Here is a 21,387-nt window from a genome sequence, read left to right as displayed (position 1 = left end):
TGCTGGATCAGAGTTTAGTTCCTGAACAGCCACATGACACTGCCATCTGGTGGCTGCCTATTAAAGTCCTCGGCTTGCTTTATTCAGGATGAATAAAATGTTGCAAGCCCAATTTTTGGTCATGACTAAACTTACCACAGCTATTTCCTCCTTCCCCTTCTCCCCACCGCTTTGCTAATATCCATTTCCTCAGCTGAAACCTCCAAGTTCACAACGTTTTTCTTTTTCTTGTTTTCTTTCTTCTTTTCCTAAGCCACCGTCTCCCCAGTTTCCAGCAGAAAAGCCAACTTGGTTCTCTTTTGTTGTTGTTTGTTTGTTTGTTGTTGTTTCCGGGTTGTGGGGCTTGAACTCTGTGTCTGGGCGCTGTCCCTCAGCCTTTCAGCTTAAGGCTAGCGTTCTACCACTTGAGCCACAGCACCACTGCCAACTTGTTCTCTACTGCCCCCTGGCAGCCCTGGAGAGCCTGGGGTCCACTCTGCCTTCCAGCTCCTCATGCGAGCTAAGTCCTCCCTCTGCTCTCAGCCCCTCCAAGGGAAGCGGGAGGGTGGGGTAAATATGGACAGAGCTCTACCCAGGGCTGACGGTGTTCTAGCTGTGGATCTTTGGCCCTCTCTACAGTCTCTCTGAGCCTCAGTTCCCCATTGGAAAGGTGGGATGGAGTCTGGATTCAAATTGAAATTTCATGTTCTTCCCACTATCTTCCTTCTACTATTTCTGCAGGATCAGTGGGAGTGGGTGGAGACTAAGAAACAGAGGGGCGTAGCCACCCCTCCAAAGTCAATGCCCCTCCCTCCCAGAAATGGCTGAGGCCCAGCCCCACCTGCAGCACCTGGTGTCTGGTGGGGGCAGGGGGAGCCTTCTGCCTTCCCTCTCCATACCTCCCCAGAGCCTGGTCCTGAACCCCTGCACCCTCTCTCTCACCACCACTTAGGACTGAGTAAATGTCTCCCCACCATGGGGCGTATGCATTGCAAAAGCCTGCCCCAAAGAGTAATGGGGACCCCTGGACTGGCTTAGGAAGTGGGGAGGAGAAGGTCTGGGCCGTACCCAGGCTTGTGGCCCCAGCCTTCCACCAGGTGCTGTAGAGATCCCCTTCTGTGCGGCCTGGGACAAGCCACTGCCTGTCCCTTGAGCCTCAGCTTGCCACTCTCTGGAAGGGGTTCATGGAGCTTGTGGGGATCTGTGGGGCTTTGGAGGCTGGGTGGGGCTGGTGGGGCCTCTCCCTTCCCTGCCACCTTGGGAACCCTGGACCCCACTTGGAAGAAGCACTGCTCCCCCAGAGAAGTGGATCCCAGGGGACTCTGTGCTGCTCCCCACCCCTCCACCCCCCCTGCTGTGGGCAGCCAGCAATGAACACTACATTAATGATTACCACCTCCCCCTGGGAAGCAAATTCAAAGTGAGGTCACCATGGTAACCCAGACATTGCCACGTGACCATAGTTTTAAAGCGCTCAACAAGTTGCAGGCAAATTACCTCTTTTAGAGGAAGAGGAGCGTGGGACCTCAATCCTACATCTTGGTGGCTGAGAAAAGCCCAGGAAAGAAGAAAAGCCCAGGAAAGAAGAAAAGCCCAGGAGATCTTACATGGGCCTGGATGCTTCTACCAGAAGAGAAAGTGGGGGAAGGAGGGAAGGAGGGGTGGAGGGAGGGAAAGAGGGAAGGAAGAAGACAGGGAGAGAGGGGGGGAAGGAGATTAAGAGGGAGAGGGAGAGAGAGGTGAGGTAGAGACAGGGACCACGGACAGGACCAAAGTTGACATCAGGAGTCCTGAATAATCCCATACGTTAGTTACCCTCTCATTTTGAAGGGGGAAGGACAGTAGGTGGAAGGACTGTTTGCTCCTCAGGTCTCCAAGGCAAAGAAACTGGGTTCAGTTCCCACTTCTGCTACCCTCAGTTGTGTGACCTTGAGGCCATGTCTTTCCCCCTCCCAGTCTTGTTTTCCTTATCAGCAGGAGAGGACTAATGGGGGTTCCCGGCTGGCTTGTTTGCGAAGCTTGAATAAGGAGAATGTCCCACAGGCCACGGGGATGCAGCTGCTTCTCTCCCCATTTCACAGGTGCAGAAGGTACAGTTAGTGAGGACAGGTGCTGGACACCCACAGGGCAAGGTTGGATGGCAACCAGGTCTCCCTCCCTCCAGGCCCCAGGCTCCTCACCATCTGTCACTGGCCTGGCACCAGGGTGTGGCAGCCAATGGCACTCACTGGGCAGAGGAGCCATGACCACATCCATGGCCATGGCTCAGCTCAAGCCTTGTCCAAGGTGCCTTACACCAGCCTTCCACTCCATTGCTCCTGGGGTCCTGGCAGATCTCTGGTTTTGCATGGCTCCCATGTCTTATGCTGGGATTGCATTCCACCCTGTGCTGTCCTCCCCCTTTCCCCCTTCCTAGCCAGCCCCAGGCAAGACTGGCTCTCCCAAGACAGAATGAGGTCAGGCCTGCCGAGTGATGGATGGGTGTAATAAGCAGTCCTCCCCACCCCTGGTCCATGCGCCCTCCCCAGTCCCAGGTCCACACGGGGCCTGAGCAGTCAGAAGCGCAGCTGAGGGACAGCCAGCGGTCCCCTGCCTGCAGCAGCTCTGAGCTTGAGACTTGGGGTGTGAAAACCCTGTTTTGACCTGCTGCTGCCAAATAGTTTCGTCTGAGCAAATCCCTGCTCTTCTCTGAGCCTCAGTTTCTCCATCTGGAGAAGGGAGCAGCAAGGCCTGACCTGGGGCCTCCTGGGCTGCCGTGGGGACCAGGCTAGTGGTGGACATAACCTTGTCTGCTGATCTCAGTTCACATGCAAGAGGCGATTGCTGTCTGAGCTGGGTGCCCAGAAGGTGCCGAGACAGGGGCTCCAAGTCTAGCCTCAGATTTGACCTGAGGGGAAAAAAAGCTGGGGTCCTTACTACAGATTCTCTTCACTTCTGTTCTTTGTTTTGGTGGGTCATGGGGTTTGAACTCAGGGCCTAGGAGCTGTCTCTGAGCTTCTGTGCTCAAGGCTAGTGCTATGCCACTTGAGCCACACCTCTACTTCTGGCTTTTTTTTAGTGGTTAATTTGAGATACGAGTCTCATGGACTTTCTTGCCTGGGCTGGTTTCGAACCGGAACCCTCGGATATCAGCTGCCTGTGTAACGAGGATTATGAGGAGCCATCAGTGCCCAATTCATCATCTCTAATAGAGTAATGCTCCCTGCCCTCTGAGCTACTCTGAGAAGCCTGGGCTTATCCCATCCACAGAAGCCCCCAGAGGGCCATGCGTGCATAGGAACAACAAAGCGAAGTGGGCAAAGCTCAACACCCTGTGCCTGGTCCCACTTATGGGGGAGGGATTTCCACAAGCCCATTTGGCAGATGGGGGCTCTGAGGCTCAGGGGATGAGATTCACTGCCCAAGGACAAACCTTAGGCTACAGGGCTTTTGGTGCTCTGTCTTGCCTCTCAGATAGACAAGACATATCTTCACACTGGGTGCTAGTGGCTCACGCCTATAATCCTAGCATCTCAGGAGACTAAGGGCTGAGAATTGAAGTTCCAAGACAGCCCTGGCAGGAACATCTATGAGACTCTTCTCTCCAATTAACCAGCGAACCCAGAAGTGGAGCTCCAGTGGTTAGAGGGCTAGCTACTAAAGCCCAGAGTTTAAACCTTAATCCCAGCACAAAGAGAGAGAAGGAGGATGGGGGCAGAGGAGGAGGGGGGAGGGAAGTACTGAACACAGAGCCAAGGGAAAAAAAGGCAATGACTGTCCCTCAGGAGCTGGTACAAGCTGCCTGCACGGCACCACAGGCTGGAGCATATTTGGTCCCAGCTCCTACCAGGCCCTCCATACTCGCCAGACCAGATTTCCCTCTAGGGCGCACACACACACATCACACTGGTTCCAAAGCCTTTGTTCCTGCTCCCCCTTCTAGATGGTCCTTCATGTGTCCTAATCCAACACAGCTTTCAGGAAACTGCTCTGATTTCTCCGGAATGTATTCATCAGTATAAGTACCTCTAGCTGCTATAACAAACAGCCCCATAAGCTCAGTGACTTAACACAAATCTAAGTTTAGTGCTCACCTATCTTACAACCTCCATCCAGCAAAGGGTGTTCTGGAACCCAGAATCCTTCCGTCTGTGAAAGCCACCAAGTTCACCACAGCAGGAAGCAACCAGGAAGTAGTGCTACCCACTTCAGTGGGTCAGAATCTAGACACGGGGCCTCCTAAAGACAAGGGGGACAGAGAATATGGTTTTGCTGGAAATGTGATTTTCTTCCAAGTGGAAAAATGAAACCATAAAAATAAACCAATGTAAATTCAGCTTCTCCTACCCAATTTCTACAGCTCATGCCAACCTCTTCCTCTGCTGGATTCTTCTGGAACATACTGCTTAGAGATGGTTTTCTTTGGTGTTTGGTTCAGACTGTCTGGCATAGCTCCTAAGCTGCTTCCCTGAGAACAGAGACTCAGCTGGCAGAAGGTTTCTAGAAGCAATAGCTTACTTCAGGTTTGTGACCCACCTGCAGATCAGAGCGGCTTGGCTGACAAGCCTGGGATGGAACCAGAGAGAATTGTTTATTATTAGTTCAAATACACAGCCAACATGGAAAGGCACTAAGGAACCCAAAGTTCCCATTTTTGTATCTCAGAGATGGGGAGGCATTTGCCTTATGCCATGAGTACGTGAATCCTGGATCTAAAACTCAAACCCAGGACTCTAACCCTGGGCTCGGGCTACCGCCTCAGGTGTGTCTTACCTGAGAGGGACTACAATGTCCAGCATGAGACACAGGTAGCCTCAAAGTCAGTCATGGCTTCGTCACCCAAAAGAATGAGAGGTAAGGTAGGCAGCTTTGGATTCAAAATCCACTTCTTGTACCTATTTATTGCAGGGTCTTGAGGTAGTATCTGCCTGCTTCCCTGAGACTCAGTTTCCTCATTTTAAAATGGGAGTGATAATGATACCTATCCTTTGAGGGCCAATAAACTCCATGCAAAGTGCTCAAATATAAGCTGGTAAATTCTCAGTAAATACTATATTGGGTGCCCATAGTCTGCCGGCTGAGAAATTGTCGCCAAGCATTCAGGCATCTGAATGGTGGGTGAGGTAGCGCCAGGTGAGGAGATGGGTGAGGGGCTGGCACCTTGCAGACAGAATTTTTTTTTTCATGAAAATCAACTCCAAAAATATACATGCCAATTCCCTGGAAACTCAAAACTGCATAGCTTGTTCTCAGTTTTTATCCAACTTGGCAAAGCACTAAGTGTTTAAAAAATACTCTGTGTGTGTGTGTGTGTGTGTGTGTGTGTGTGTGTGCACGCGCGCATGTGCATGCATGCCGATGCAAGCCAGTCTGCCCTCCCCTGCACAGAGGGAGGCTGTGGCCCTGCCTTTCGAGGGCAGGGTATACGAGGCCAGACTGAGTGGCAAAACTCAGAAGCCCTGTCTCTCAGAGGCCCAGAACACTACTAAGACTTCCCTCTGTCTTTCTGCTCATATAGTATGCATACAGGCTGCAGGAGAAGTTACCACAAGAATTGTTGTCCTCAGTCCAGGAGCTCCTGAGGACCACCCTCTGTCCATACCGGGCTCCACCCTGGAAGGAAGTCTCTCAATACTACTGAGTCCTTTAGCAGACCCCTTGAAAAAGAGGCAAATCTCTCCCTCTGTTGTTTAAAAAGAGCATTTATTTGGCCATGACCTATCTTATCTAATCAATTTGAGGGGCTGATTTTTTTGAGGTTGAGAACTACCTGGGATGGGAAAGGACTTGATAAATGATAAAACCTAGTAGTCAACAAGTGAAAAACATTCCCAGATGTCCATCATCTGATGACTAGAACAATAACATGTAGCTTCTGTGCAATGGGATATTATTCAGCCATAAAAAAGGGGATGAGGCATGCTACAACATGGAAGAACCTTGAAAGCATGTCACATGAAATAGCCAGTCACACTAGGCCACATAGGCCACAGTCACACCAGGCCACATAGCATATAATTCTATTTATGTGAAACAGAGAAAGACTGGTGGTTGACAGGTTCAAGTCCCACAAGCGACAAAAAGACAAAACATAAAAATAAAGAGGGCTGGGAGGGTGGCTCAGTGGTAGAGTGCTTGCCTTGCATGAATGAGGCCTTGGGTTCGATTCCTCAGCACCACATAAGCAGAAAAGGCCAGAAGTGGCGCTGTGGCTTAAGTGGTAGGGTACTAGTCTTGAGCTGAAGAGCTGAGGGACAGCGCCCAGGCCCAGAGTTCAGACCCATGACTGATGCAAAAATAAATAAATAAATAAATAAATAGAGAGCTCTGGTTTTCCATTTGGGGTGATGGAATGTTTATACTATTTGGGGTGAGGAATGGTTATACTACAGTTAATATACCAAATGTACATATTGTGATATGTACATTTCAAAACTGAATTAAAGCTCCATGATTGAAAAAAAAAACACTAAAAAATAACAAATGATGCCAATCCTCCCCACCCCCAAGCTGCCCACCAGCCTCAGCCCTGTGAGCCCCACTGGAGTCTTTGTCTTTGTTCTGTCTGCAGGCCTGTCTCCCCCGCCCAGCAGCTCTTCAAGGGCATACTGAGGCCTGGCTATTTCTGTCCTCGGTCTCCCCAGCGCCCAGCAGGCTGGCAGTGCCAGGGATGTGGCCTGTCTGTCCGCCCTGTCATTTTAAACTGTGACTTGTGTGTGTGCTTTGGGCCTGCGGCTGGCAGGGAGCAGGCTTCGGGCCGACCCCTCTCCAGCCATGCCCCTCTCCAGCCATGCCCTGCGCCTCCCTGCAGCCCCTTCCAGCGGGCAGGGAGGAAAGCCACGGCTGGCGGGGCTGGGCGCGGCCCCCCGGTGCCCGGGGCCTGGCGGTGCCCTCCTGGCCGGCCGGGCTGCAGCACTGGCGGCTCTGGGGCTCTTCCAGGCCCTCACGCCAGGCAGCCTACCAATCGTGGGCCCGGAGCCCGTGGAGGGACCGGGCCGGGGGCCCCCCCGGGAGCCCCAAGGCCAGGCGGTCCAGGCTGTCCCACTGCTCTTCCTGTTTTTATCCCTGCTTCGGAAGGCTGTGGGAAGGGGCGCCTGGCCGCACCCTCGGCCACGTGCGCCGTCCCCCCCCCCCCCCCCCCCCCCCCCCCCGCGCTCCTCCTCCTCATGAGAAGCTTGGATCAGTCCGTTCCCAATTTGGAAGCCTCGGTCGGTCCCCCAGGGCCTGTCCACTCTGCCCAGCCAAGAAGTTCCTTGCTCCCACCCCTGGAGGGTTAACTCGCTTACGCCCCGCCCACTCGGCACCACCTCACCACCAGCCCCGCCCATCGCCGGCCCCGCCCACCCAGCTCCACCCCCACACCAGCCCCACCCACTCAGCTCGCCCCTCCAATCCGGCAGCTAGTCCTTCATCCCCGCCCATATTCTGACCCCTCCCACGAATCCCCGCCCCGGCCCCCAGGGTCACACCCCTACTCAGAGGCCTTTCTGTTGCCCCACTAAGCCTGAGGACAGCCAGGACAGAGGCCCAGCCATTGGGGCCTCCTTTAGGCTCCTGTTTCCACGGAGACCATCAGAGAACAAAGAACAAACATGAGGCAGACACTCAAGACTTATTATTGGGTTTGGGGTGTCACATGAAAAGGCCATCAGAGACCCCAGGCTGTCAGAGCACAGTGTGTCCAAGGTGCAGGTGACCCACTAGGCCCAGATCGGCCTGAGACAGGAGTAGCCAGGCCGAAGCTGGGGTCCAACCTGGGGCCAAGGCATTCAAAGGGCCAAATGGTGGCTCTTGCTGTCACACCTGTGGCCATTTTTTGCAGGTAAGCATGATCTTCACATTCATGGAGAAAACCACTCCATTTCTGACAGAAGAATTAAGTCCCTAGAGGTGCCAGGTCTTTAATCCTCTGTGACCTTGTCCACTCACATCCAGAAGCCAGAACCCACCAGACTTTAACCACGTTGCAAGCTAACATCCCACAGAGCAAAAGCTTAGAATCTATGTATTACAATAGTATTGCATTCCATTGAAATCAATGATGTAGTGGGATTTTAGAAAGAACACCGGATAGCTACAAGTCCAGGCAAAAGCAGATGCGTTTGCCAAGAAGTTAGTTTTGGGAAAATAGCCCAAGGTTTCCGGAGTCTGCAGGGTGACCATAGTCAGGCATCGCTCCCTTGTGGCCTTGACAAGTCTCAACTCAGTCCTTGTCTCTCAATACTACTGGATTGTCAGGCCCCTCATCTCCAAAGCAGCTCTGGAGCGGGCTGCCTGGGGCCTTGAAGGTGGAAGTGGGGCCTCAGCTGGCCCTTTGCAGGCTGCCTCCCCCTCAGCGTGCGCAATCACAACTGGTTGGTGCCACGGGCATGAACCAGTATCCATGCTGCCATCCTCTCTCTGGAACATCTGCAATAGATTCCCCAGATCACAGTTCCACCCAGACCTCCTGCTAGCTGAAGCCATGGTTCCCTGCCACAGAGTCCCACCTGGCACCCAGTTCCCTAGACTCTAGTTAGAATCTCTACTTCAGCCCTTTTCCTCTCCTACCCTCAACTCCAAGATGTCCAGCTAACTTTCCCTTACTTCTCCCTCACCACCCTGCAGATCAGACAGGGCCAGGATGAGGCTGCCAGGTGCCAGGACACAGAATTAATAGACACGCTTATTCCCACGAACCCCCAGAAAGCAAGTGTCTCTCTGGCTTACGCTCCCAGGCCTCACACTAGTTTCAACCATGTTTCATACCCAAAGATCTGCTAGCTGGACCCATGTTCTGAGAGTCACTAAGACACTGAATGAGTCTCAGCAGGTACTCCTTTGGTACCCTCCAGTGTCCCAGGGAGTCTTGATTTGCTAGGCAAGACTGCTGCCTACATTTGGTTGTATGGGTTGTACACTGCACAAAGGCAGGAAGCCAGGAATGAAGGGTGGTTGAAATCCAGCCTGTGTTCACGCTGTGTGTCAGTGCATGGGAAAGAAGCATCTTTCGGGGCTGGGAAGGTGGCTCAGTGGTAGAGCGCTTGCCTTGTATGCCTGAGGCCCTGGGTTCGATTCCTCAGCACCACATAAGCAAAAAGAAAAAAGCTGGAAGTGGCACTGTGGCTCAAGTGGTAGAGCGCTAGCCTTGAGCTGAAGAGCTGAGGGACAGCACCCAGGCCCAGAGTTCAGGCCCCATGACCGGACCCAAAAAAAAAGACGCATCTTTCCATTTTGTCCACTAGTGGGGAAAACTTCCAGTACTTCTGACAAAGTATCCAATGTGCTACTGGAGGCCCTTGTGGTTACCATGAGAAATCTGAGATTAGGGAGGGGCAGAAACTTTTCCTAAAATACACAGCTGCTGGGTGGGATCTTTATTCAGTGTTTTTCCCCTCTAGTAAATGTGTTAGGGAGCTGAGCTTTTTCCCAAAGATTGAGGGAAATCTAGAATATGATGTCATGGTAGATAGATAGATAGACAGATAGATAGATAGATAAACTACTTACTAAGGATTGAACCCAGGACCTTGTACATGCTAAGCAAATGCTTCACCACTTGAGCCCCAAATCCTTTGATTTTATTCTGTTTTGAGACAAGGTTTCCCTAACTTTTTTTTTCTTTGTCGGTCATAGGACTTGAACTCTGGGCCTGGGCGCTGTCCCTCAGCTCTTCAGCTCAAGGCTAGTGCTCTACCACTTGAGCTACAGCGCCACTTCCGGTATTCTTGTGGTTTATTGGAGATAGGAGTCTCATGGTCTTTCCTGCCCGAGCTGGCTTTGAACCACGATCCTCAGATCTCAGCCTCCTGAGTAGCTAGGATTACAGGCGTGAGCCACCAGCACCCGGCTATTCTTTTTTTTTTTTTTTTTTGGTTGGTCATTGGGCCTGAACTCTGGGCCTGGGTGCTGTCCCTCAGCTCTTCAGCTCAAGGCTAGCACTCTACCACTTGAGCCACAGCATCACTTCTGGCTTTATCTGCTTATGTGGTGCTGAGGAATCAAACCCAGGGCCTCATGCATGCAAGGCAAGCACTCTACCACTGAGCCACCTTCCCAGCCCTAGAATAGGATGTCTTTTGTGCACCTTCTTGTCCACCCTTCCTTGCCCTTTGATGCAGAGTTATTTCCTCTCAGCATCTTCCTGATGGAACTGTTCATTGCTAGAGGACAGAGTACATGTTCTTGGTTCTGTGAAATAAAACCTGGGAAGGAGGTTGTCTAAAACCTGGACTCCCCTCTGTAGGGGAGAGGGCCAGCGATGCAAGCGAGCTGTCTGTCCTCCACATCCTATGCCATCACCACCTACATTTCCCAGCCTCTCTTACAGCAGCAAGAATGGAGGCCTTCAGCCAGGAGGAAGCCATGTTTTCCTCCCAGACATAGCGACAAACTGCAAAGTTTGGGATAGAAACTTCATGCTGCAGAAAGAGCAAGTGTGTGAATGTGGGCTGCAGGGCAAGGGTGTCCTCCATGCCCAGGACTGCTCTGTGAGAGAGCAACTCACATCTGCATTCTCAAAGCTGCTATGTTTGGGGGTCTCTTGTGGCAGGGGGCATGGGGGCGGGGATTGAATCTTATCTCTAAGTAAGAGAGCTGGAAGCTGGGTGCTGGTGACTCACGCTTGTAATCCTAGCTACTCAGGAGGCTGAGATCTGAGGATCTCAGTTCAAAGCCAGCCAGGCAGGAAACTCCAAGAGACTCTTATCTCCAATAAACCACTCAGAAAATTGGAAGTGACACTGTGGCTCAAGAGGTAGAGTGCTCGCCTTGAGCTGAAGAGCTGAAGGACAGCACCCAGGCCCAGAGTTCAAGCCCCACAACTGACCAAAAATTTAAAATATTAAAAAAAAAAGAGTTGGAAGAGGGGCAGCTGCTCCGCACTCAGTCCCATCAAGCCCTGGTGGAATGATTGAATGAGGAGCTGTGTAGCAGCAACATAGAAATAAAAGGTGACTGCTTCTAAGGAGAGGCCAGAATAGAGACAGGGACCCGAGGGAGGAATGCCCACAGCAACACAAACACAACAGAGGCCACCTGCCAGCTTTGTGAGCTTTCTTCCTTGAGAGGACTGGAAGAAAGGAAGGCTCTCACACACTCCCCCACCCCCATTTCCCAAGGGCCCACCTGGCCCAAGGTCACGCTGGCAGTTGGCGCCAGAAGTGGCTTTGGAAACCCTAGGAGCTGTGAAGCTGGAGGTAGACCTGGAGGTAGACGGGTGAGCCAGGCAGGAGCACTCCCCCACCCCCATCCCCAAGGTGGAAAGATTAGCCCAAGAGCACGGACAATGGATGGAAGTGACCAGAGGAATCCCCAGGCGGAAGGAAGGGGGGACAGGGGACGCCTGGGGAGGCCTGTCAGCCAGGAACTGGGAGGGCCTGTGGCAAGTGGAACCACAGCTCACACCAAAGGCCTGGGGCTGGCAGGAAATGCAGTGAATCACCGGGACTTGGAAAAGGAATGCCAGACAAGAGGGACAGGGGAAGGGAGAGCCCCAAGCCCTCCCGCACCTCTAATCTAGTGTGGGCAAGGGAGGGGGAAGAAGACAAGACCTGAAGTGTGTGGAAATAGCAAATCACCTGGCCAGGTGTGAAGGTGGCTCATGCCAGTAATCCTAGCTACTCAGGAGGCTGAGATCTGAGGATCTCCATTTAAAGCCAGCTAGGGCAGGGAAGTCTGTGAGACTCTTATCTCCAATTAACTACCAGAGAACCGGAAGTGGGACTAAAAGTGATAGAGCACTAGCCTTGAGCAAAAGAGCTCAAACACAGCACCTAGGCCCTGAGGGTGAGCCCCACCACACACACACACACACACACACACACACACACACACACACACACACACACACACACACACGACCACCACACATCACTGTAGCAGGGTGCCAGAATTTCATAGAACCAGATAACAGGACAGGAGGACAGGAAGTGAGAAAGATAAGGCAGAGCCCAAGGGAGATCTCCCCTGGAGATGCAATTGTGGGGACCCCTGTTCACAGAGCCGGGGAGAAGGGTCCATATAGCCATCTAGGGGAACATGTAAGTTTTTCCTTTCCCTCTCCCTCCCTAGCGCCCCCCTCCTTGTTATTGAATTTTTTATTTCCTGTTAATGATGCTCTAAGTAAAGAAAAGTTTCCAATTTACATTACTAGCAAGATTCTCACCATTCATCCTTATGTGGTACATTGCCAGTTTTAAAGGCAAAGTATCATTGCATTTAATGCCTTGGTGGAATCATGGGAAATGCACTACTAGTGTTTCATGGCTCAGCCGTAGGGTGAGTGCGTCAAGCTGGCCAGAAAGACAAACATAGACTGAGGAAGGCTGAGGGGGAGACAGTGCCGCTAGCTGAGGTGAGAGTGTGCTCCTGGGCCTGGGCCTCTTGGGTGGCCAGATCCTCCCCGCCTCCACCCTCCACCCAAGCGGGAGCCACACCCATCCTGCCAAGCTGGGCAGCTGCCAAGTTCCTTTGCAGCCAGACACCGTGGGGAGGGTGAGGCTTTGCCCCAGATGTGGGCTGTACCTGCTAAAGTTAAGCCAGCCACCCTGTTCTCAGTGTGTCCATCGCACCAACCCTGGACAGACCACCCCAGCCCAGGGACCTGCACCCTATGCCAGTGTGTGCTTAGCACCTGGACTGAGTGGCCCCCCTTACTAAGGCAGGGTCTCTGGCTGGCTGCTCGCCAGCCCCGAGCGCTGCCAGCCCAGAGTGGGGACAGCTGCTCCCATATCCCCTGCCCAGGATGATCAGAGGGCGATGCTGGGACCCAGCCCAAGACCTTGCCTTCCTCCCCACCCCCGATGCCTGGGCCCAGGGCACTGCCAGGCATCGCAGGTGCTGTAGTAGGGGGATGAGGCAGGGAGGAGAGGGGCAGGGGCCAAGATGTTCCCAGGAGCTGGTCTCCAAGGCCTTCAGAAACAGATTCAGCAATAAATATCAACACTCTCAGGCCAAATGAGGTAGCTTGTAAGCATGGGAGAGGAAGGAGGATGGAGGGGGAGGGAAGGGAGGGAGAGGCCCTTAGAGGAGGTTGTATGCAAGCTCTCTGACCCCCACAGCGACTCAGGGACACGGTGGGCTTGTCATCCTGGCGAGCTCACGGCCACACTGGGCACAGGGCTGTTGTAAATTGGCCCCTGCTGCTCGCCCAGGCCTTCCAGCAGGCACTGATGGATGTACCTGCCAGGCCTTTAGTCTACCCTCAGTGAGTCCTTCAGAAGGAGAGACAGATGAGCAGGTTCACAGCTTTGATCCCAGAGCACCAAGGGGCTGAAGGCCTGGGAGGGAGGTGAGTGGGCCCCTCTGTGTGGGGTATGGAGACCCTGTGGCCCTCCTCTGGTGACTTGACACTGCTGCTGGGCGAGACTGAGGGAGGCAGCCTGGCCCTCAACCTAGGGTCCATGCCTACTCTGGCGGCTTCTCTGCTCATAAGAGTCACACCTAGAAGGATACAGGAGCTGGGTATGGGTATGAGTACCATCGCTCAGTGCTGGGGGCTGGGTACTATAGTTGAGTGAGAGAGCTGGGTACAGGGGATGGGTGCTAGGAGTGGGTACTATAGCACAGTGCTGAGGCTAGGTATTATAACTGGGTGCAGGAACTGGGTGGTGGGGCTAAGTACTATATCTGAGTGCAGGAGCTAGGTGCTAGGGTGATGTGCAGGGGCTGGGTACTGTAGCTGGGTGTTAAAGCTGGGTAGCAAGGCACAGTGTCAGGGCTAGCTATTGTACCTGAGTGCAGGAGCGGGGCGCTTGGGCTGGGTACTGGAGCTAAGTACTGGAACTTGGTTCAGGGACTGGGTGGTTCACAGGGGCAGAGTGCTAGGTTTTGCAAACCAGGTTTCTTCCAGAGATCAAATTAATTAGTGCTCCCCTCACAAGAAGAGAGCTCCAGCTACAAGCACTGTGGGGCATGGAATGGCTAGAGACTGGCACCCAACACACACACACACACACACACACACACACACACACACACACACACACTGCACAAACCTGGGGCTGGCCCAGGAAATATCAGATACTCCCAAATGTCCCTGCTTTCAGCCTAGAGCCAGAAAACAACGTGAAAACAAGGCAAGAGGCATGCAGCCAAGGGATACCACCTGTATCTTAAACCTCTGCCATGTCACAGCACTGGGGACTTTTCAAACATTGACTTCTTTTTTATTTTTATTTTTTGTCGGTCGTGGGGCTTGAACTCTGGGCTTGCACGTTGTCCCTCAGCTCTTCAGCTCAAGGCGAGCACTCTACCGCTTGAGCCACAGCGCCACTTCCAATTTTCTGAGTGGTTTGTTGGAGATAAGAGTCTCACAGACTTTCCTGCCCGGGCTGGCTTTGAACTGCGATCCTCAGATCTCAGCCTCCTGAGTAGCTAGGATTACAGGTGTGAGGCGCCTGGCCTAACATTGCCTTCTTGACCCCATTGTACAGATGGGACAAATGAGGCTCAGCAAGATAAAATCACTGTCCAGGATTAGAAAGCTGAAAGCTGACATGGCCCTGGCTTCTGTGGTTGCCACCTTTAACATGGCCATGTCCTGCTTCTGCAGGAGCAGGAGGATAGAGCAACTTGCTCTGACCAAGACAGGGGTAGTAGTGACGTTGGTTGGGCTTTGAAGGATGAAGAGGAGTTTACCAGCTGGAGGACCAAGTGGAGGGGGTAGGGGAAGGCATTCCAGGTAGAAGGAACAGTACAGGCAAGGGCATGGAAGAGTAAAAGGTCCCAGGAAGTCAGTAGGGGAGAGAGAGGAGGGTCTTGTAGCAGGAAGGTGTGGTTCTAAGAGAGGCAAGATGGGAAAGGAGGTAGGAATTTGGGTCTCTATCTTATAGACTTTACATAAATGGAAAGTTCTTGGAAATCCAACCCTACAACTATGTAAATAATAGGGTGAGATTGCTCCCATTTCATGTTTCATGGTGGTTTTGCTAAGGTAGTGCCACTGTCAAACTATCTGTGGAGAAAGATTATTGTTTACAAATTTCTAATTTAGCTGGGTGTGGTAGTACACACCTGTAATCCCAGCAGTGGGGGAGACTGCACCCAGCAATTGGCGGAAGATTGTGAGTTCCAAGCAAGATCTTGCCTCCAGAAAACAAAACATAAATTAAAAATAAATAAATAAAGGCTTTCTCATCTGCAACAGATCACTATTTTCATAAAATATGTAGAAAATAAGACAGCACCAGTGACTCCTGCCCATAATCCTAGCTAGCCTCTCAGGAGGCTGAGATCTGAGAACTGTAGTTCAAAGCCAGACTGGGCAAAAAAGTCCCTGAGACTCATCTCCAGTTAACCACCAGACAGGTAGAAGTAGAGCTGTGGCTCAAGTGGTAAAGCACTGGCCTTCAGAAAAACAAAAAGCAAAACCCTTCAGGGACAGCACCCAGGACCAGCCACAAAAACAAAACAAAAAAACCCAGCAGGAAATACATTACTAGAAAGATAAAATGAAAGAAGAACCCCAAACCACTTGAGTCATGGAAGCAAGGAAAGGCTCTGAGCCAGGATGCTCAGGTCTCAGCCTTCTGAGTAGCCAGGATGACAGGAATGAGCCACTGGGGTCCACTTGCTTTCTTTTTTAACTATGAGATTCAGTAGATATAAGCTTCAGCTGCTCTATCGGTTTTCATCCTCCGGTGTCTGCACTCATGGCTCGGGGAATGAACTGTCCAGCCTGAGTTATCCCAGTCAGCTAAGGGTCCCTGATCAACTCCCATTTTATTTAATTATTTACTTTTGTGCCAGTCCTGGTGCTTGAACGCAGGGCCTGGGTACTGTCCTTTAGCTTGAGGTTAACACTCTACCACTTGACTTCACTTCAGCATTTTTTTTTTTTTGGTGGTTCATTGGAGATATGAGTCTCATGGACTTTCCTGCCCAGGCTGGCTTTGAACTGTAATCCTCAGATCTCAGCCTCCGGAGTAGCTAGGATGATAGGCCTGAACCACCAGGGCCCCAGCAACCTCCAGCAATTCTGATACCAGCCCATGTGATTTGTGACACCCAGGGGCTGGGACTGTATGACCTCCAGACAACCTTGCTGTGCCTCTATGCCCCCCCCCCAGAAAGTGGGAGACAGAGGTGCAAGAGGTGAGGAATTCATCAATGGCTGGCAGCGACACATGCTTTTGTCGACACATGCTTTTGTCACCGTAATTAGCTCAGTGGCCCTGCAGACACTCACACTGGGGAGGGGACAGCTGCCTGTCCCCAGGAGGGCAGACTGGCTGAGTGAGGACCAGAGAGCCCCTAGGGCCTAATCCTTCTATTGTGACACAGCTTTTGAAAACAGTAACAGAACCTAAGTCATGGACAGGTCATGGACTTGCTGGTCAGCTGCTCCCTGGTGGATGACGATGTCCAGCCCCACATGGACTTGCTGGTCAGCTGCTCCCTGGTGGATGACGATGTCCAGCCCCACATGGACTTGCTGGTCAGCTGCTCCCTGGTGGATGACGATGTCCAGCCCCACATGGACTTGCTGGTCAGCTGCTCCCTGGTGGATGACGATGTCCAGCCCCACGCTAGAGGCATGCTGGGATGCTGGGAGGGAGGCCGCTGGACCGGGGCTGAGCAGTTCCCCTGCAATCAACCCCCTGCAGAAGCCTCCCAGGGCCCTTGAAGGTGGGTTTGTACAGATCAGAAAACGGAGGCTGGGAGGAGTCAGGGTCACAGACACAAATGGAAGATTTGATGGAAGAGCCCAGGAATGTGGAACTTCAAGGTCCACATGCATGCGTGTGCATGCATGCATGCTCGTGTTGGAGAGGCAATAGTGATGTGTGAGTAGCTGTGAGGGGGGTATTGGGAAGCCAGGAGCCTTGGGGACACCCTGGCTGGATGTTTCTGGAAGCAGCAGTGTGGGAAGGGTCTGAGGAGGGAGGGTTCAGAGGCACCTGGCTGGTGTGGCTGGGTGGGTGGACAGGAAAGGCCCTGCACTGGGTAAAAGGTCATGGTGGATGCAGACAGGATCCCTGGAGTCCCTGACTCGCCAGCAGCTCAGACTGCCCCTCAGACCTGCCCTCTCCTGCCAGCTCACAACGCAGTGGGGTCATCCAGTTAGAAACCTGCATTCAGTTTTATTAAAATAGGCAACAGGGGCTGGGAATGTGGCTTAGTGGTAGAGTGTTTGCCTAGCATGCTTGAAGCCCTGGGTTTGATTCCTCAGTACCACATAGACAGAAAAAAACCGGAAGTGGCGCTGTGCTCAAGTGGTAGAGTGCTAGCCTTGAGCAAAAGAAGCTCAGGAACAGTGCCCAGACCCTGAGTTCAAGCCCCATGACTGGCTAAACAAACAAACAAACAAACAAACAAAACAAATTAATTAAAAAGTAAAATAGGCATGTGGAGGGGAGGCTTGGAAGGGATGGGAAGGGGAAACAAAGGAGGAGGCTACAATGCTTGATAAGAAATGTACTCATTATCTTGCCCATGTAATTGTAACCACTCTGTACAGTTTTTTCACAATAAAAAAATTAAAAAAATAAAATAGGCAACACATAGAGCACTTACTTTATACTAGGCCCAATTTTAAACAAGTCCCAAACATTAACTCTTTTTTGTTTTGGTGGTAGTGGTATTGAGCTTTGAGTTCAGAGCCTTGAGCTTACAAGACTGAAGTCATCCTGTTTTATTCACTATTCTATCAAAGAAAAGGTTTCACTTCGTATTGTGACACATACCTAAGGAGCTCCATGGTTGCTGGGATTACAGGCATGTGCACAACCCTACATCCAGCTTGCCTCAGCAGAGATGGAGTCTTGTGGACTTTTCTGCCCTGGCTGGCCTAGACTACAATCTTCCTAATCTCAGCCTCTCACATAGCTGAGAATGACTGGCATGTGTCACTGAGCCCAGCTATGGGTAGAAAAGGGTTTTTTTTTTTTTTTGGTTGGTCATGGGGCTTGAACTCTGGGCCTGGGTGCTGTCCCTCAGCTCTTCAGCTCAAGGCTAGCGCTCTACCACTTGAGCCACAGCACCACTTCTGGCTTTTTCTGCTTATGTGGCACTGAGGAATCAAACCCAGGGCCCCTGCATGCAAGGCAAGCACTCTACCACTGAGCCACCTCCCAGCCCCAGAAAAGGGTGTTTCTTAAAGTTCTGTGCTTAGGCTGGCCTTGAACCCTCTCCACCTATTCGTAGCCCCCCAAGTAGCTAAGATTACAGTCATGAGCCATCTATATTGAGCCTTTTTTTTTCAGTACCAAGGTTTGAACTCAGGGCCACATGCTTTTTTTTTTTTTATTGTGAAAACACTGTAGAGAGGGGTTACAGTTACATGAGCAAGGTAATGGGTACATTTCTTATCAAGCATTTTTGCCTCCTCCTTTGTTTGCCCTTCCCATCCCTTCCCATCTTCCCCTGGGCCACATGCTTTAAATCTAACACTGGAGCCACATTTTCAGGACTCTACCCTCACTTTTTTAGGTTGGTTGTGAGGCTTGAATTCTAGGCCTGGACACTATCCCTCAGTTCTTCAGCTACAGGTGAGCACTCTACCACTTGAGCCACAGCACCACTTCCGGGTTTCTTTCCTGCCCAGGCTGGCCTTGAGCTGCAATCCTCAGATCTCAGCCTCCTGAGTAACTAGGATTACAGGTGTGAGCCACTGGCTCCTGGCTCCCCTCACTTTTTATTTTTTAGCAATAAAACAAAACAAAACAAAAAACCAGAGTCTCAGCCAGGTGCTAGTGGCTCACATCTGTAATCCTTGCTACTCAAGAGGCTGAGATCTGAGGATGGTGGTTCCAAGCCAGCCCAGGCAGCAAAGTCCCTGTGACTCTTATCTCTAATTAACTGCCCCAAAAGCTATAGCTCAAAGTGGTAGAGCACTGTGCTTGAGCACAGAAGGTCAGGGACAGCACCTAGGCCCTGAGTTCAAACCCAGGACCAGCACATATACACACAAAAAATAATCTTCTATTTTTGCCCAGGCCAATCTAGAACCTTGATCCTCCTGTCTCTGCCTCCCAAGTAACTAAGCCATCACACCCAGCCCGTCAATTCTCTTCTCAGTCCCCAGTCAGTCTCCTCTGTCCATGACAGTGCTATAGCAAGATACTGACTGGGTGGCTTTTAAATAACAGCCACGTCTTTTTTTTTTTCCCAGACCTGGGGCTTGAACTCAGGGCCTGGGCACTGTCTGTGAGCTTCTTTTGCTCAAGGCTAGCACAACACCACTTCTGGCTTTTTCTGTGTATATGGTGCTGAGGAATTGAACCCAGGGCTTCATGCATGCTAGGCAAGCAGTCTACCACTGAGCCATATTCCCAGCCCCTGACCATCGCCTTCTCTGGAGGCTGGAAGTCCAAAGTCAAGGTGCCAGTCGGTCCTGTGCGAGGTGCGGGCTGCTTCCGGGTTCATGGCGTGCCCTCCCTCTCCCCTCTCAGGGCCCTCTCGGGCTTCCTCTCACCCCTCCTCTCACCAGGCCTCTGCGTTGACAACAGTCACCTCCCAAAGGCTCCAGTGCCGTCACCTTGGGGTTAAGATTTCAACATGTGAGCTTCTAAGGATATAAACACTCAGCCCATTGCATCAGTTGTGTATTTTTGAGGAAACTAAGGCTCATGGATTATTTATTTATTTATGCTGGTCCTGGGGCTTGAACTCAGGGTATGGAAGCCATTCCTGAGCTTTTGTGCTCAAGGCCAGCCTTCTACCACTTGAGCCACAGCTTCACTGCTGGCTTTTTGCTGCTTAATTGAAGATGGACTTTCCTGTCCAGTCTGGCATCGAACCTCAGTTCTCAGATCTCAGCCATCTGTGTAGCTAGGATTACAGGTATGAGCCACTAGGCCAGGCCGGTGGCATTAAACAGCTGATCTAAGACCATGAGGTGATGAGGGAGGGGAAGTGCTGGACTGGCATGCATGGAAGAGCAGGGCACCAAGAAGGAACCAGGGCTTCCCAACCTGGGCCTCCAGTTACTAAAGCAATGGTGATCAACGTCACAATGTTTGCACACTTAGGTAAGATAAGAAAAAAAATTAGCTGGGTGCAGGTTGCTGGGTGCCGGTGGCCCACACCTGTAATCCTAGCTACTCAGGAGGCTGAGATCTGAGGATTGCAGTTCAAGGCCATCCCGGGCAGGAAAAGTCTGTGAGACTCTTATCCCCAATAAACTACCAGAAAACTGGAAGTGGCGCTGTGGCTCAAGTGGTAGAGCGCTTGCCTTGAGCTGAATTGCTGAGGGACAGTGCCCAAGCCCAGAGTTCAAGCCCCACAACTGACAAAAAAGGAAAAAAATTAAAATAGAAAAAAAATTACCCCAAAACCTCATCTTTGCACCCTGTGTTCTTTCAAGGTTTCCTTGTTCCCTTTGGCTGTAAACACCCCAGGTGGCTTCTGGTCCTGGCTTGCTGTGTGACCTTGGGCAAGTCCCTGCCCTTCTCTGGGCCTCAGACTTCTCACCTGTGAAATGAGGATTTGGCCAGCGACCACAGAAGAGGCCCCTCGCAGCTCTGACCTTCTGCTTCTGCTTGTGTCTGGGAGCAGCAGAAGGGGCACTAGCAGGCTGCCCCTCTGCAGGGGACACATGGCTGACAGCTCCCAGCAAGGCACCTCCGGGAGGGGAGGGGACAGGCTGCACACAGCGTTTCCCAGGCCTGCCCCCTCCTGAGCACATATGGTGCCTTCACCAGCAGACCGGTGACTCCTCTACCTCCAGGCGCCAGAAAGTGCCCTCCACCGTTCTAGGGCCTCGCTGTTCTGGGATAAGCGAGTTGGGGCTCAGTCTTGTGACCTCCTTATTCACTGCCTTTGAGGGAAAAAGTGAAAGACCAGAGACAGGAGCAAGGGGGGAAAGGAATACTGACAGCCTTTCTAGCTCCATTTGGCCCCCTTGCTAAGTGTCTGGGACTTGGAAATGAATCAGAAAGTCTTTCTGTCCTTGAAGGAGGAGAGAAGAGAAGAAACAGGCTGTGGAACCTGCAATACTGCAAGATGGAGACTGTGTTAGGAGAAACCTGATCCATGTAGTATAAGAAGGCTTCCTGGAGGAGGCAACTGTAAAGGTTAGTCCTCCAGGATAGCTGGCTGCATTATCTTCCCAGGGAAGGACAGAAGACTTAGAAAGGTGCTAAGGGTGGAATGTCAGCCGGGTATTCTTTGCTACTGAGCTAACCCAGCCCTGTTTCTTTTCCAGCAGTATTGGCTGTGGGCTTCTGAGCCCAGAGTAATTGGAGACAGAGCTTCTTGCACATTACTGAGACACCCTCTCTGAAAGGGGCAAGCAGAGGCTGGATGATGGTGGGCACTCTGTCTTGGACTCCTATCGCAATTTTTTTCCTTTGTGCCAGTACTGGGGCTTGAACTCAGGGCCTGGGCACTGTCCTTTAACTTTTTTGTTCTAGCCGAAGCATTTTCACTTGAGCCACTGATCCATTTTGGGCTTTTTGATGGTTAATTGGTAATAAGAGTCTCAGATCTCAGCCTCCTGAGATTACA

This window comes from Dipodomys ordii, unplaced genomic scaffold (genome assembly GCF_000151885.1).
Source record: "Dipodomys ordii isolate 6190 unplaced genomic scaffold, Dord_2.0 Scaffold6, whole genome shotgun sequence".
NCBI lineage: Eukaryota > Metazoa > Chordata > Mammalia > Rodentia > Heteromyidae > Dipodomys > Dipodomys ordii.
Note: the sequence above shows the minus strand (reverse complement) of the source record.